This window comes from Astyanax mexicanus, unplaced genomic scaffold (genome assembly GCF_023375975.1).
Source record: "Astyanax mexicanus isolate ESR-SI-001 unplaced genomic scaffold, AstMex3_surface scaffold_46, whole genome shotgun sequence".
NCBI classification, from domain to species: Eukaryota; Metazoa; Chordata; class Actinopteri; order Characiformes; family Acestrorhamphidae; genus Astyanax; species Astyanax mexicanus.
This window is the reverse complement of record NW_026040056.1, coordinates 65001-72500: the sequence shown is the minus strand read 5'-3', so window position 1 is coordinate 72500 and position 7500 is coordinate 65001. Positions and strand designations below refer to the sequence as shown.

The window sequence follows — 7500 nt, the reverse complement described above, 5'->3', positions numbered from 1 at the left end:
TCAAGACTACTTATGCAACTTCATCTATGTTGGGTTTCAGATAACAAACTAGTAATGTATAACAAGACCATGGTAATGGAAGCAAGAGGGGAAAAGCTTACAGCACCTGGTATTCCCAGGTGGTCTCCCATCCAAGTACTAACCAGGCCAAACCCTGCTTAGCTTCCGAGATCAGACGAGATCGGGCGTTCTCAGGGTAGTGTGACCGTAAGCCATTGCAGAGCTCTCATCAAGACTACTTATGCAACTTCATCTATGTTGGGTTTCAGAAAACAAACTAGTAATGTATAACAAGACCATGGTAATGGAAGCAAGAGGGGAAAAGCTTACAGCACCTGGTATTCCAAGGTGGTCTCCCATCCAAATACTAACCAGGCCAAACCCTGCTTAGCTTCCGAGATCAGACGAGATCGGGCGTTCTCAGGGTAGTGTGACCGTAAGCCATTGCAGAGCTCTCATCAAGACTACTTATGCAACTTCATCTATGTTGGGTTTCAGATAACAAACTAGTAACGTATAACAAGACCATGGTAATGGAAGCAAGAGGGGAAAAGCTTACAGCACCTGGTATTCCCAGGTGGTCTCCCATCCAAGTACTAACCAGGCCAAACCCTGCTTAGCTTCCGAGATCAGACGAGATCGGGCGTTCTCAGGGTAGTGTGACCGTAAGCCATTGCAGAGCTCTCATCAAGACTACTTATGCAACTTCATCTATGTTGGGTTTCAGATAACAAACTAGTAATGTATAACAAGACCATGGTAATGGAAGCAAGAGGGGAAAAGCTTACAGCACCTGGTATTCCCAGGTGGTCTCCCATCCAAGTACTAACCAGGCCAAACCCTGCTTAGCTTCCGAGATCAGACGAGATCGGGCGTTCTCAGGGTAGTGTGACCGTAAGCCATTGCAGAGCTCTCATCAAGACTACTTATGCAACTTCATCTATGTTGGGTTTCAGATAACAAACTAGTAATGTATAACAAGACCATGGTAATGGAAGCAAGAGGGGAAAAGCTTACAGCACCTGGTATTCCCAGGTGGTCTCCCATCCAAGTACTAACCAGGCCAAACCCTGCTTAGCTTCCGAGATCAGACGAGATCGGGCGTTCTCAGGGTAGTGTGACCGTAAGCCATTGCAGAGCTCTCATCAAGACTACTTATGCAACTTCATCTATGTTGGGTTTCAGATAACAAACTAGTAATGTATAACAAGACCATGGTAATGGAAGCAAGAGGGGAAAAGCTTACAGCACCTGGTATTGCCAGGTGGTCTCCCATCCAAGTACTAACCAGGCCAAACCCTGCTTAGCTTCCGAGATCAGACGAGATCGGGCGTTCTCAGGGTAGTGTGACCGTAAGCCATTGCAGAGCTCTCATCAAGACTACTTATGCAACTTCATCTATGTTGGGTTTCAGATAACAAACTAGTAATGTATAACAAGACCATGGTAATGGAAGCAAGAGGGGAAAAGCTTACAGCACCTGGTATTCCCAGGTGGTCTCCCATCCAAGTACTAACCAGGCCAAACCCTGCTTAGCTTCCGAGATCAGACGAGATCGGGCGTTGTCAGGGTAGTGTGACCGTAAGCCATTGCAGAGCTCTCATCAAGACTACTTATGCAACTTCATCTATGTTGGGTTTCAGATAACAAACTAGTAATGTATAACAAGACCATGGTAACGGAAGCAAGAGGGGAAAAGCTTACAGCACCTGGTATTCCCAGGTGGTCTCCCATCCAAGTACTAACCAGGCCAAACCCTGCTTAGCTTCCGAGATCAGACGAGATCGGGCGTTCTCAGGGTAGTGTGACCGTAAGCCATTGCAGAGCTCTCATCAAGACTACTTATGCAACTTCATCTATGTTGGGTTTCAGATAATAAACTAGTAATATATAACAAGACCATGGTAACGGAAGCAAGAGGGGAAAAGCTTACAGCACCTGGTATTCCCAGGTGGTCTCCCATCCAAGTACTAACCAGGCCAAACCCTGCTTAGCTTCCGAGATCAGACGAGATCGGGCGTTCTCAGGGTAGTGTGACCGTAAGCCATTGCAGAGCTCTCATCAAGACTACTTATGCAACTTCATCTATGTTGGGTTTCAGATAACAAACTAGTAATGTATAACAAGACCATGGTAATGGAAGCAAGAGGGGAAAAGCTTACAGCACCTGGTATTCCCAGGTGGTCTCCCATCCAAGTACTAACCAGGCCAAACCCTGCTTAGCTTCCGAGATCAGACGAGATCGGGCGTTCTCAGGGTAGTGTGACCGTAAGCCATTGCAGAGCTCTCATCAAGACTACTTATGCAACTTCATCTATGTTGGGTTTCAGATAACAAACTAGTAATGTATAACAAGACCATGGTAATGGAAGCAAGAGGGGAAAAGCTTACAGCACCTGGTATTCCCAGGTGGTCTCCCATCCAAGTACTAACCAGCCCAAACCCTGCTTAGCTTCCGAGATCAGACGAGATCGGGCGTTCTCAGGGTAGTGTGACCGTAAGCCATAGCAGAGCTCTCATCAAGACTACTTATGCAACTTCATCTATGTTGGGTTTCAGATAACAAACTAGTAATGTATAACAAGACCATGGTAATGGAAGCAAGAGGGGAAAAGCTTACAGCACCTGGTATTCCCAGGTGGTCTCCCATCCAAGTACTAACCAGGCCAAACCCTGCTTAGCTTCCGAGATCAGACGAGATCGGGCGTTCTCAGGGTAGTGTGACCGTAAGCCATTGTAGAGCTCTCATCAAGACTACTTATGCAACTTCATCTATGTTGGGTTTCAGATAACAAACTAGTAATGTATAACAAGACCATGGTAATGGAAGCAAGAGGGGAAAAGCTTACAGCACCTGGTATTCCCAGGTGGTCTCCCATCCAAGTACTAACCAGGCCAAACCCTGCTTAGCTTCCGAGATCAGACGAGATCGGGCGTTCTCAGGGTAGTGTGACCGTAAGCCATTGCAGAGCTCTCATCAAGACTACTTATGCAACTTCATCTATGTTGGGTTTCAGATAACAAACTAGTAATGTATAACAAGACCATGGTAATGGAAGCAAGAGGGGAAAAGCTTACAGCACCTGGTATTCCCAGGTGGTCTCCCATCCAAGTACTAACCAGGCCAAACCCTGCTTAGCTTCCGAGATCAGACGAGATCGGGCGTTCTCAGGGTAGTGTGACCGTAAGCCATTGCAGAGCTCTCATCAAGACTACTTATGCAACTTCATCTATGTTGGGTTTCAGATAACAAACTAGTAATGTATAACAAGACCATGGTAATGGAAGCAAGAGGGGAAAAGCTTACAGCACCTGGTATTCCCAGGTGGTCTCCCATCCAAGTACTAACCAGGCCAAACCCTGCTTAGCTTCCGAGATCAGACGAGATCGGGCGTTCTCAGGGTAGTGTGACCGTAAGCCATTGCAGAGCTCTCATCAAGACTACTTATGCAACTTCATCTATGTTGGGTTTCAGATAACAAACTAGTAATGTATAACAAGACCATGGTAATGGAAGCAAGAGGGGAAAAGCTTACAGCACCTGGTATTCCCAGGTGGTCTCCCATCCAAGTACTAACCAGGCCAAACCCTGCTTAGCTTCCGAGATCAGACGAGATCGGGCGTTCTCAGGGTAGTGTGACCGTAAGCCATTGCAGAGTTCTCATCAAGACTACTTATGCAACTTCATCTATGTTGGGTTTCAGATAACAAACTAGTAATGTATAACAAGACCATGGTAATGGAAGCAAGAGGGGAAAAGCTTACAGCACCTGGTATTCCCAGGTGGTCTCCCATCCAAGTACTAACCAGGCCAAACCCTGCTTAGCTTCCGAGATCAGACGAGATCGGGCGTTCTCAGGGTAGTGTGACCGTAAGCCATTGCAGAGCTCTCATCAAGACTACTTATGCAACTTCATCTATGTTGGGTTTCAGAAAACAAACTAGTAATGTATAACAAGACCATGGTAATGGAAGCAAGAGGGGAAAAGCTTACAGCACCTGGTATTCCAAGGTGGTCTCCCATCCAAATACTAACCAGGCCAAACCCTGCTTAGCTTCCGAGATCAGACGAGATCGGGCGTTCTCAGGGTAGTGTGACCGTAAGCCATTGCAGAGCTCTCATCAAGACTACTTATGCAACTTCATCTATGTTGGGTTTCAGATAACAAACTAGTAACGTATAACAAGACCATGGTAATGGAAGCAAGAGGGGAAAAGCTTACAGCACCTGGTATTCCCAGGTGGTCTCCCATCCAAGTACTAACCAGGCCAAACCCTGCTTAGCTTCCGAGATCAGACGAGATCGGGCGTTCTCAGGGTAGTGTGACCGTAAGCCATTGCAGAGCTCTCATCAAGACTACTTATGCAACTTCATCTATGTTGGGTTTCAGATAACAAACTAGTAATGTATAACAAGACCATGGTAATGGAAGCAAGAGGGGAAAAGCTTACAGCACCTGGTATTCCCAGGTGGTCTCCCATCCAAGTACTAACCAGGCCAAACCCTGCTTAGCTTCCGAGATCAGACGAGATCGGGCGTTCTCAGGGTAGTGTGACCGTAAGCCATTGCAGAGCTCTCATCAAGACTACTTATGCAACTTCATCTATGTTGGGTTTCAGATAACAAAGTAGTAATGTATAACAAGACCATGGTAATGGAAGCAAGAGGGGAAAAGCTTACAGCACCTGGTATTCCCAGGTGGTCTCCCATCCAAGTACTAACCAGGCCAAACCCTGCTTAGCTTCCGAGATCAGACGAGATCGGGCGTTCTCAGGGTAGTGTGACCGTAAGCCATTGCAGAGCTCTCATCAAGACTACTTATGCAACTTCATCTATGTTGGGTTTCAGATAACAAACTAGTAATGTATAACAAGACCATGGTAATGGAAGCAAGAGGGGAAAAGCTTACAGCACCTGGTATTCCCAGGTGGTCTCCCATCCAAGTACTAACCAGGCCAAACCCTGCTTAGCTTCCGAGATCAGACGAGATCGGGCGTTCTCAGGGTAGTGTGACCGTAAGCCATTGCAGAGCTCTCATCAAGACTACTTATGCAACTTCATCTATGTTGGGTTTCAGATAATAAACTAGTAATATATAACAAGACCATGGTAACGGAAGCAAGAGGGGAAAAGCTTACAGCACCTGGTATTCCCAGGTGGTCTCCCATCCAAGTACTAACCAGGCCAAACCCTGCTTAGCTTCCGAGATCAGACGAGATCGGGCGTTCTCAGGGTAGTGTGACCGTAAGCCATTGCAGAGCTCTCATCAAGACTACTTATGCAACTTCATCTATGTTGGGTTTCAGATAACAAACTAGTAATGTATAACAAGACCATGGTAATGGAAGCAAGAGGGGAAAAGCTTACAGCACCTGGTATTCCCAGGTGGTCTCCCATCCAAGTACTAACCAGGCCAAACCCTGCTTAGCTTCCGAGATCAGACGAGATCGGGCGTTCTCAGGGTAGTGTGACCGTAAGCCATTGCAGAGCTCTCATCAAGACTACTTATGCAACTTCATCTATGTTGGGTTTCAGATAACAAACTAGTAATGTATAACAAGACCATGGTAATGGAAGCAAGAGGGGAAAAGCTTACAGCACCTGGTATTCCCAGGTGGTCTCCCATCCAAGTACTAACCAGCCCAAACCCTGCTTAGCTTCCGAGATCAGACGAGATCGGGCGTTCTCAGGGTAGTGTGACCGTAAGCCATAGCAGAGCTCTCATCAAGACTACTTATGCAACTTCATCTATGTTGGGTTTCAGATAACAAACTAGTAATGTATAACAAGACCATGGTAATGGAAGCAAGAGGGGAAAAGCTTACAGCACCTGGTATTCCCAGGTGGTCTCCCATCCAAGTACTAACCAGGCCAAACCCTGCTTAGCTTCCGAGATCAGACGAGATCGGGCGTTCTCAGGGTAGTGTGACCGTAAGCCATTGTAGAGCTCTCATCAAGACTACTTATGCAACTTCATCTATGTTGGGTTTCAGATAACAAACTAGTAATGTATAACAAGACCATGGTAATGGAAGCAAGAGGGGAAAAGCTTACAGCACCTGGTATTCCCAGGTGGTCTCCCATCCAAGTACTAACCAGGCCAAACCCTGCTTAGCTTCCGAGATCAGACGAGATCGGGCGTTCTCAGGGTAGTGTGACCGTAAGCCATTGCAGAGCTCTCATCAAGACTACTTATGCAACTTCATCTATGTTGGGTTTCAGATAACAAACTAGTAATGTATAACAAGACCATGGTAATGGAAGCAAGAGGGGAAAAGCTTACAGCACCTGGTATTCCCAGGTGGTCTCCCATCCAAGTACTAACCAGGCCAAACCCTGCTTAGCTTCCGAGATCAGACGAGATCGGGCGTTCTCAGGGTAGTGTGACCGTAAGCCATTGCAGAGCACTCATCAAGACTACTTATGCAACTTCATCTATGTTGGGTTTCAGATAACAAACTAGTAATGTATAACAAGACCATGGTAATGGAAGCAAGAGGGGAAAAGCTTACAGCACCTGGTATTCCCAGGTGGTCTCCCATCCAAGTACTAACCAGGCCAAACCCTGCTTAGCTTCCGAGATCAGACGAGATCGGGCGTTCTCAGGGTAGTGTGACCGTAAGCCATTGCAGAGCTCTCATCAAGACTACTTATGCAACTTCATCTATGTTGGGTTTCAGATAACAAACTAGTAATGTATAACAAGACCATGGTAATGGAAGCAAGAGGGGAAAAGCTTACAGCACCTGGTATTCCCAGGTGGTCTCCCATCCAAGTACTAACCAGGCCAAACCCTGCTTAGCTTCCGAGATCAGACGAGATCGGGCGTTCTCAGGGTAGTGTGACCGTAAGCCATTGCAGAGCTCTCATCAAGACTACTTATGCAACTTCATCTATGTTGGGTTTCAGATAACAAACTAGTAATGTATAACAAGACCATGGTAATGGAAGCAAGAGGGGAAAAGCTTACAGCACCTGGTATTCCCAGGTGGTCTCCCATCCAAGTACTAACCAGGCCAAACCCTGCTTAGCTTCCGAGATCAGACGAGATCGGGCGTTCTCAGGTTAGTGTGAACGTAAGCCATTGCAGAGCTCTCATCAAGACTACTTATGCAACTTCATCTATGTTGGGTTTCAGATAACAAACTAGTAATGTATAACAAGACCATGGTAATGGAAGCAAGAGGGGAAAAGCTTACAGCACCTGGTATTCCCAGGTGGTCTCCCATCCAAGTACTAACCAGGCCAAACCCTGCTGAGCTTCCGAGATCAGACGAGATCGGGCGTTCTCAGGGTAGTGTGACCGTAAGCCATTGGAGAGCTCTCATCAAGACTACTTATGCAACTTCATCTATGTTGGGTTTCAGATAACAAACTAGTAATGTATAACAAGACCATGGTAATGGAAGCAAGAGGGGAAAAGCTTACAGCACCTGGTATTCCCAGGTGGTCTCCCATCCAAGTACTAACCAGGCCAAACCCTGCTTAGCTTCCGAGAT

General features: G+C 46.6%; 33 non-coding genes across 33 annotated transcripts in view; all 33 read right to left on the bottom strand.

The window, feature by feature from the left end:
• Positions 1–94: 94 nt before the first annotated feature.
• LOC125796472 (5S ribosomal RNA) lies at positions 95–213 on the bottom strand. Its single transcript, XR_007435382.1, has one exon. It is a non-coding gene; the product is annotated as a 5S ribosomal RNA (ribosomal RNA).
• A 110-nt stretch (positions 214–323) lies between these two features.
• On the bottom strand, positions 324–442 carry LOC125796217 (5S ribosomal RNA). Its single transcript, XR_007435209.1, has one exon. It is a non-coding gene; the product is annotated as a 5S ribosomal RNA (ribosomal RNA).
• A 110-nt stretch (positions 443–552) lies between these two features.
• On the bottom strand, positions 553–671 carry LOC125796471 (5S ribosomal RNA). Its single transcript, XR_007435381.1, has one exon. It is a non-coding gene; the product is annotated as a 5S ribosomal RNA (ribosomal RNA).
• Positions 672–781: 110 nt separating this feature from the next.
• Positions 782–900, bottom strand: LOC125796470 (5S ribosomal RNA). Its single transcript, XR_007435380.1, has one exon. It is a non-coding gene; the product is annotated as a 5S ribosomal RNA (ribosomal RNA).
• Positions 901–1010: 110 nt separating this feature from the next.
• On the bottom strand, positions 1011–1129 carry LOC125796469 (5S ribosomal RNA). The gene has a single exon (XR_007435379.1). It is a non-coding gene; the product is annotated as a 5S ribosomal RNA (ribosomal RNA).
• A 110-nt stretch (positions 1130–1239) lies between these two features.
• LOC125796219 (5S ribosomal RNA) lies at positions 1240–1358 on the bottom strand. The gene has a single exon (XR_007435211.1). It is a non-coding gene; the product is annotated as a 5S ribosomal RNA (ribosomal RNA).
• Positions 1359–1468: 110 nt separating this feature from the next.
• Positions 1469–1587, bottom strand: LOC125796437 (5S ribosomal RNA). The gene has a single exon (XR_007435353.1). It is a non-coding gene; the product is annotated as a 5S ribosomal RNA (ribosomal RNA).
• A 110-nt stretch (positions 1588–1697) lies between these two features.
• On the bottom strand, positions 1698–1816 carry LOC125796468 (5S ribosomal RNA). Its single transcript, XR_007435378.1, has one exon. It is a non-coding gene; the product is annotated as a 5S ribosomal RNA (ribosomal RNA).
• Positions 1817–1926: 110 nt separating this feature from the next.
• LOC125796466 (5S ribosomal RNA) lies at positions 1927–2045 on the bottom strand. Its single transcript, XR_007435376.1, has one exon. It is a non-coding gene; the product is annotated as a 5S ribosomal RNA (ribosomal RNA).
• A 110-nt stretch (positions 2046–2155) lies between these two features.
• Positions 2156–2274, bottom strand: LOC125796465 (5S ribosomal RNA). The gene has a single exon (XR_007435375.1). It is a non-coding gene; the product is annotated as a 5S ribosomal RNA (ribosomal RNA).
• Positions 2275–2384: 110 nt separating this feature from the next.
• On the bottom strand, positions 2385–2503 carry LOC125796232 (5S ribosomal RNA). Its single transcript, XR_007435224.1, has one exon. It is a non-coding gene; the product is annotated as a 5S ribosomal RNA (ribosomal RNA).
• A 110-nt stretch (positions 2504–2613) lies between these two features.
• Positions 2614–2732, bottom strand: LOC125796464 (5S ribosomal RNA). The gene has a single exon (XR_007435374.1). It is a non-coding gene; the product is annotated as a 5S ribosomal RNA (ribosomal RNA).
• Positions 2733–2842: 110 nt separating this feature from the next.
• Positions 2843–2961, bottom strand: LOC125796463 (5S ribosomal RNA). Its single transcript, XR_007435373.1, has one exon. It is a non-coding gene; the product is annotated as a 5S ribosomal RNA (ribosomal RNA).
• Positions 2962–3071: 110 nt separating this feature from the next.
• On the bottom strand, positions 3072–3190 carry LOC125796462 (5S ribosomal RNA). Its single transcript, XR_007435372.1, has one exon. It is a non-coding gene; the product is annotated as a 5S ribosomal RNA (ribosomal RNA).
• Positions 3191–3300: 110 nt separating this feature from the next.
• On the bottom strand, positions 3301–3419 carry LOC125796461 (5S ribosomal RNA). Its single transcript, XR_007435371.1, has one exon. It is a non-coding gene; the product is annotated as a 5S ribosomal RNA (ribosomal RNA).
• Positions 3420–3529: 110 nt separating this feature from the next.
• On the bottom strand, positions 3530–3648 carry LOC125796460 (5S ribosomal RNA). The gene has a single exon (XR_007435370.1). It is a non-coding gene; the product is annotated as a 5S ribosomal RNA (ribosomal RNA).
• Positions 3649–3758: 110 nt separating this feature from the next.
• LOC125796459 (5S ribosomal RNA) lies at positions 3759–3877 on the bottom strand. The gene has a single exon (XR_007435369.1). It is a non-coding gene; the product is annotated as a 5S ribosomal RNA (ribosomal RNA).
• Positions 3878–3987: 110 nt separating this feature from the next.
• LOC125796216 (5S ribosomal RNA) lies at positions 3988–4106 on the bottom strand. The gene has a single exon (XR_007435208.1). It is a non-coding gene; the product is annotated as a 5S ribosomal RNA (ribosomal RNA).
• A 110-nt stretch (positions 4107–4216) lies between these two features.
• On the bottom strand, positions 4217–4335 carry LOC125796458 (5S ribosomal RNA). The gene has a single exon (XR_007435368.1). It is a non-coding gene; the product is annotated as a 5S ribosomal RNA (ribosomal RNA).
• Positions 4336–4445: 110 nt separating this feature from the next.
• LOC125796457 (5S ribosomal RNA) lies at positions 4446–4564 on the bottom strand. The gene has a single exon (XR_007435367.1). It is a non-coding gene; the product is annotated as a 5S ribosomal RNA (ribosomal RNA).
• Positions 4565–4674: 110 nt separating this feature from the next.
• LOC125796455 (5S ribosomal RNA) lies at positions 4675–4793 on the bottom strand. The gene has a single exon (XR_007435365.1). It is a non-coding gene; the product is annotated as a 5S ribosomal RNA (ribosomal RNA).
• Positions 4794–4903: 110 nt separating this feature from the next.
• Positions 4904–5022, bottom strand: LOC125796454 (5S ribosomal RNA). Its single transcript, XR_007435364.1, has one exon. It is a non-coding gene; the product is annotated as a 5S ribosomal RNA (ribosomal RNA).
• A 110-nt stretch (positions 5023–5132) lies between these two features.
• Positions 5133–5251, bottom strand: LOC125796453 (5S ribosomal RNA). The gene has a single exon (XR_007435363.1). It is a non-coding gene; the product is annotated as a 5S ribosomal RNA (ribosomal RNA).
• Positions 5252–5361: 110 nt separating this feature from the next.
• Positions 5362–5480, bottom strand: LOC125796452 (5S ribosomal RNA). Its single transcript, XR_007435362.1, has one exon. It is a non-coding gene; the product is annotated as a 5S ribosomal RNA (ribosomal RNA).
• A 110-nt stretch (positions 5481–5590) lies between these two features.
• LOC125796231 (5S ribosomal RNA) lies at positions 5591–5709 on the bottom strand. The gene has a single exon (XR_007435223.1). It is a non-coding gene; the product is annotated as a 5S ribosomal RNA (ribosomal RNA).
• A 110-nt stretch (positions 5710–5819) lies between these two features.
• Positions 5820–5938, bottom strand: LOC125796451 (5S ribosomal RNA). The gene has a single exon (XR_007435361.1). It is a non-coding gene; the product is annotated as a 5S ribosomal RNA (ribosomal RNA).
• A 110-nt stretch (positions 5939–6048) lies between these two features.
• Positions 6049–6167, bottom strand: LOC125796450 (5S ribosomal RNA). Its single transcript, XR_007435360.1, has one exon. It is a non-coding gene; the product is annotated as a 5S ribosomal RNA (ribosomal RNA).
• A 110-nt stretch (positions 6168–6277) lies between these two features.
• LOC125796449 (5S ribosomal RNA) lies at positions 6278–6396 on the bottom strand. The gene has a single exon (XR_007435359.1). It is a non-coding gene; the product is annotated as a 5S ribosomal RNA (ribosomal RNA).
• Positions 6397–6506: 110 nt separating this feature from the next.
• LOC125796448 (5S ribosomal RNA) lies at positions 6507–6625 on the bottom strand. The gene has a single exon (XR_007435358.1). It is a non-coding gene; the product is annotated as a 5S ribosomal RNA (ribosomal RNA).
• A 110-nt stretch (positions 6626–6735) lies between these two features.
• On the bottom strand, positions 6736–6854 carry LOC125796444 (5S ribosomal RNA). Its single transcript, XR_007435355.1, has one exon. It is a non-coding gene; the product is annotated as a 5S ribosomal RNA (ribosomal RNA).
• Positions 6855–6964: 110 nt separating this feature from the next.
• On the bottom strand, positions 6965–7083 carry LOC125796289 (5S ribosomal RNA). The gene has a single exon (XR_007435281.1). It is a non-coding gene; the product is annotated as a 5S ribosomal RNA (ribosomal RNA).
• Positions 7084–7193: 110 nt separating this feature from the next.
• LOC125796145 (5S ribosomal RNA) lies at positions 7194–7312 on the bottom strand. The gene has a single exon (XR_007435137.1). It is a non-coding gene; the product is annotated as a 5S ribosomal RNA (ribosomal RNA).
• Positions 7313–7422: 110 nt separating this feature from the next.
• LOC125796443 (5S ribosomal RNA) overlaps positions 7423–7500 on the bottom strand; it is a 119-nt gene continuing 41 nt past the window's right edge. The window contains exon 1 of the ribosomal RNA XR_007435354.1: positions 7423–7500. This exon is cut by the window's right edge and continues 41 nt beyond it. This is a non-coding gene — a ribosomal RNA (5S ribosomal RNA).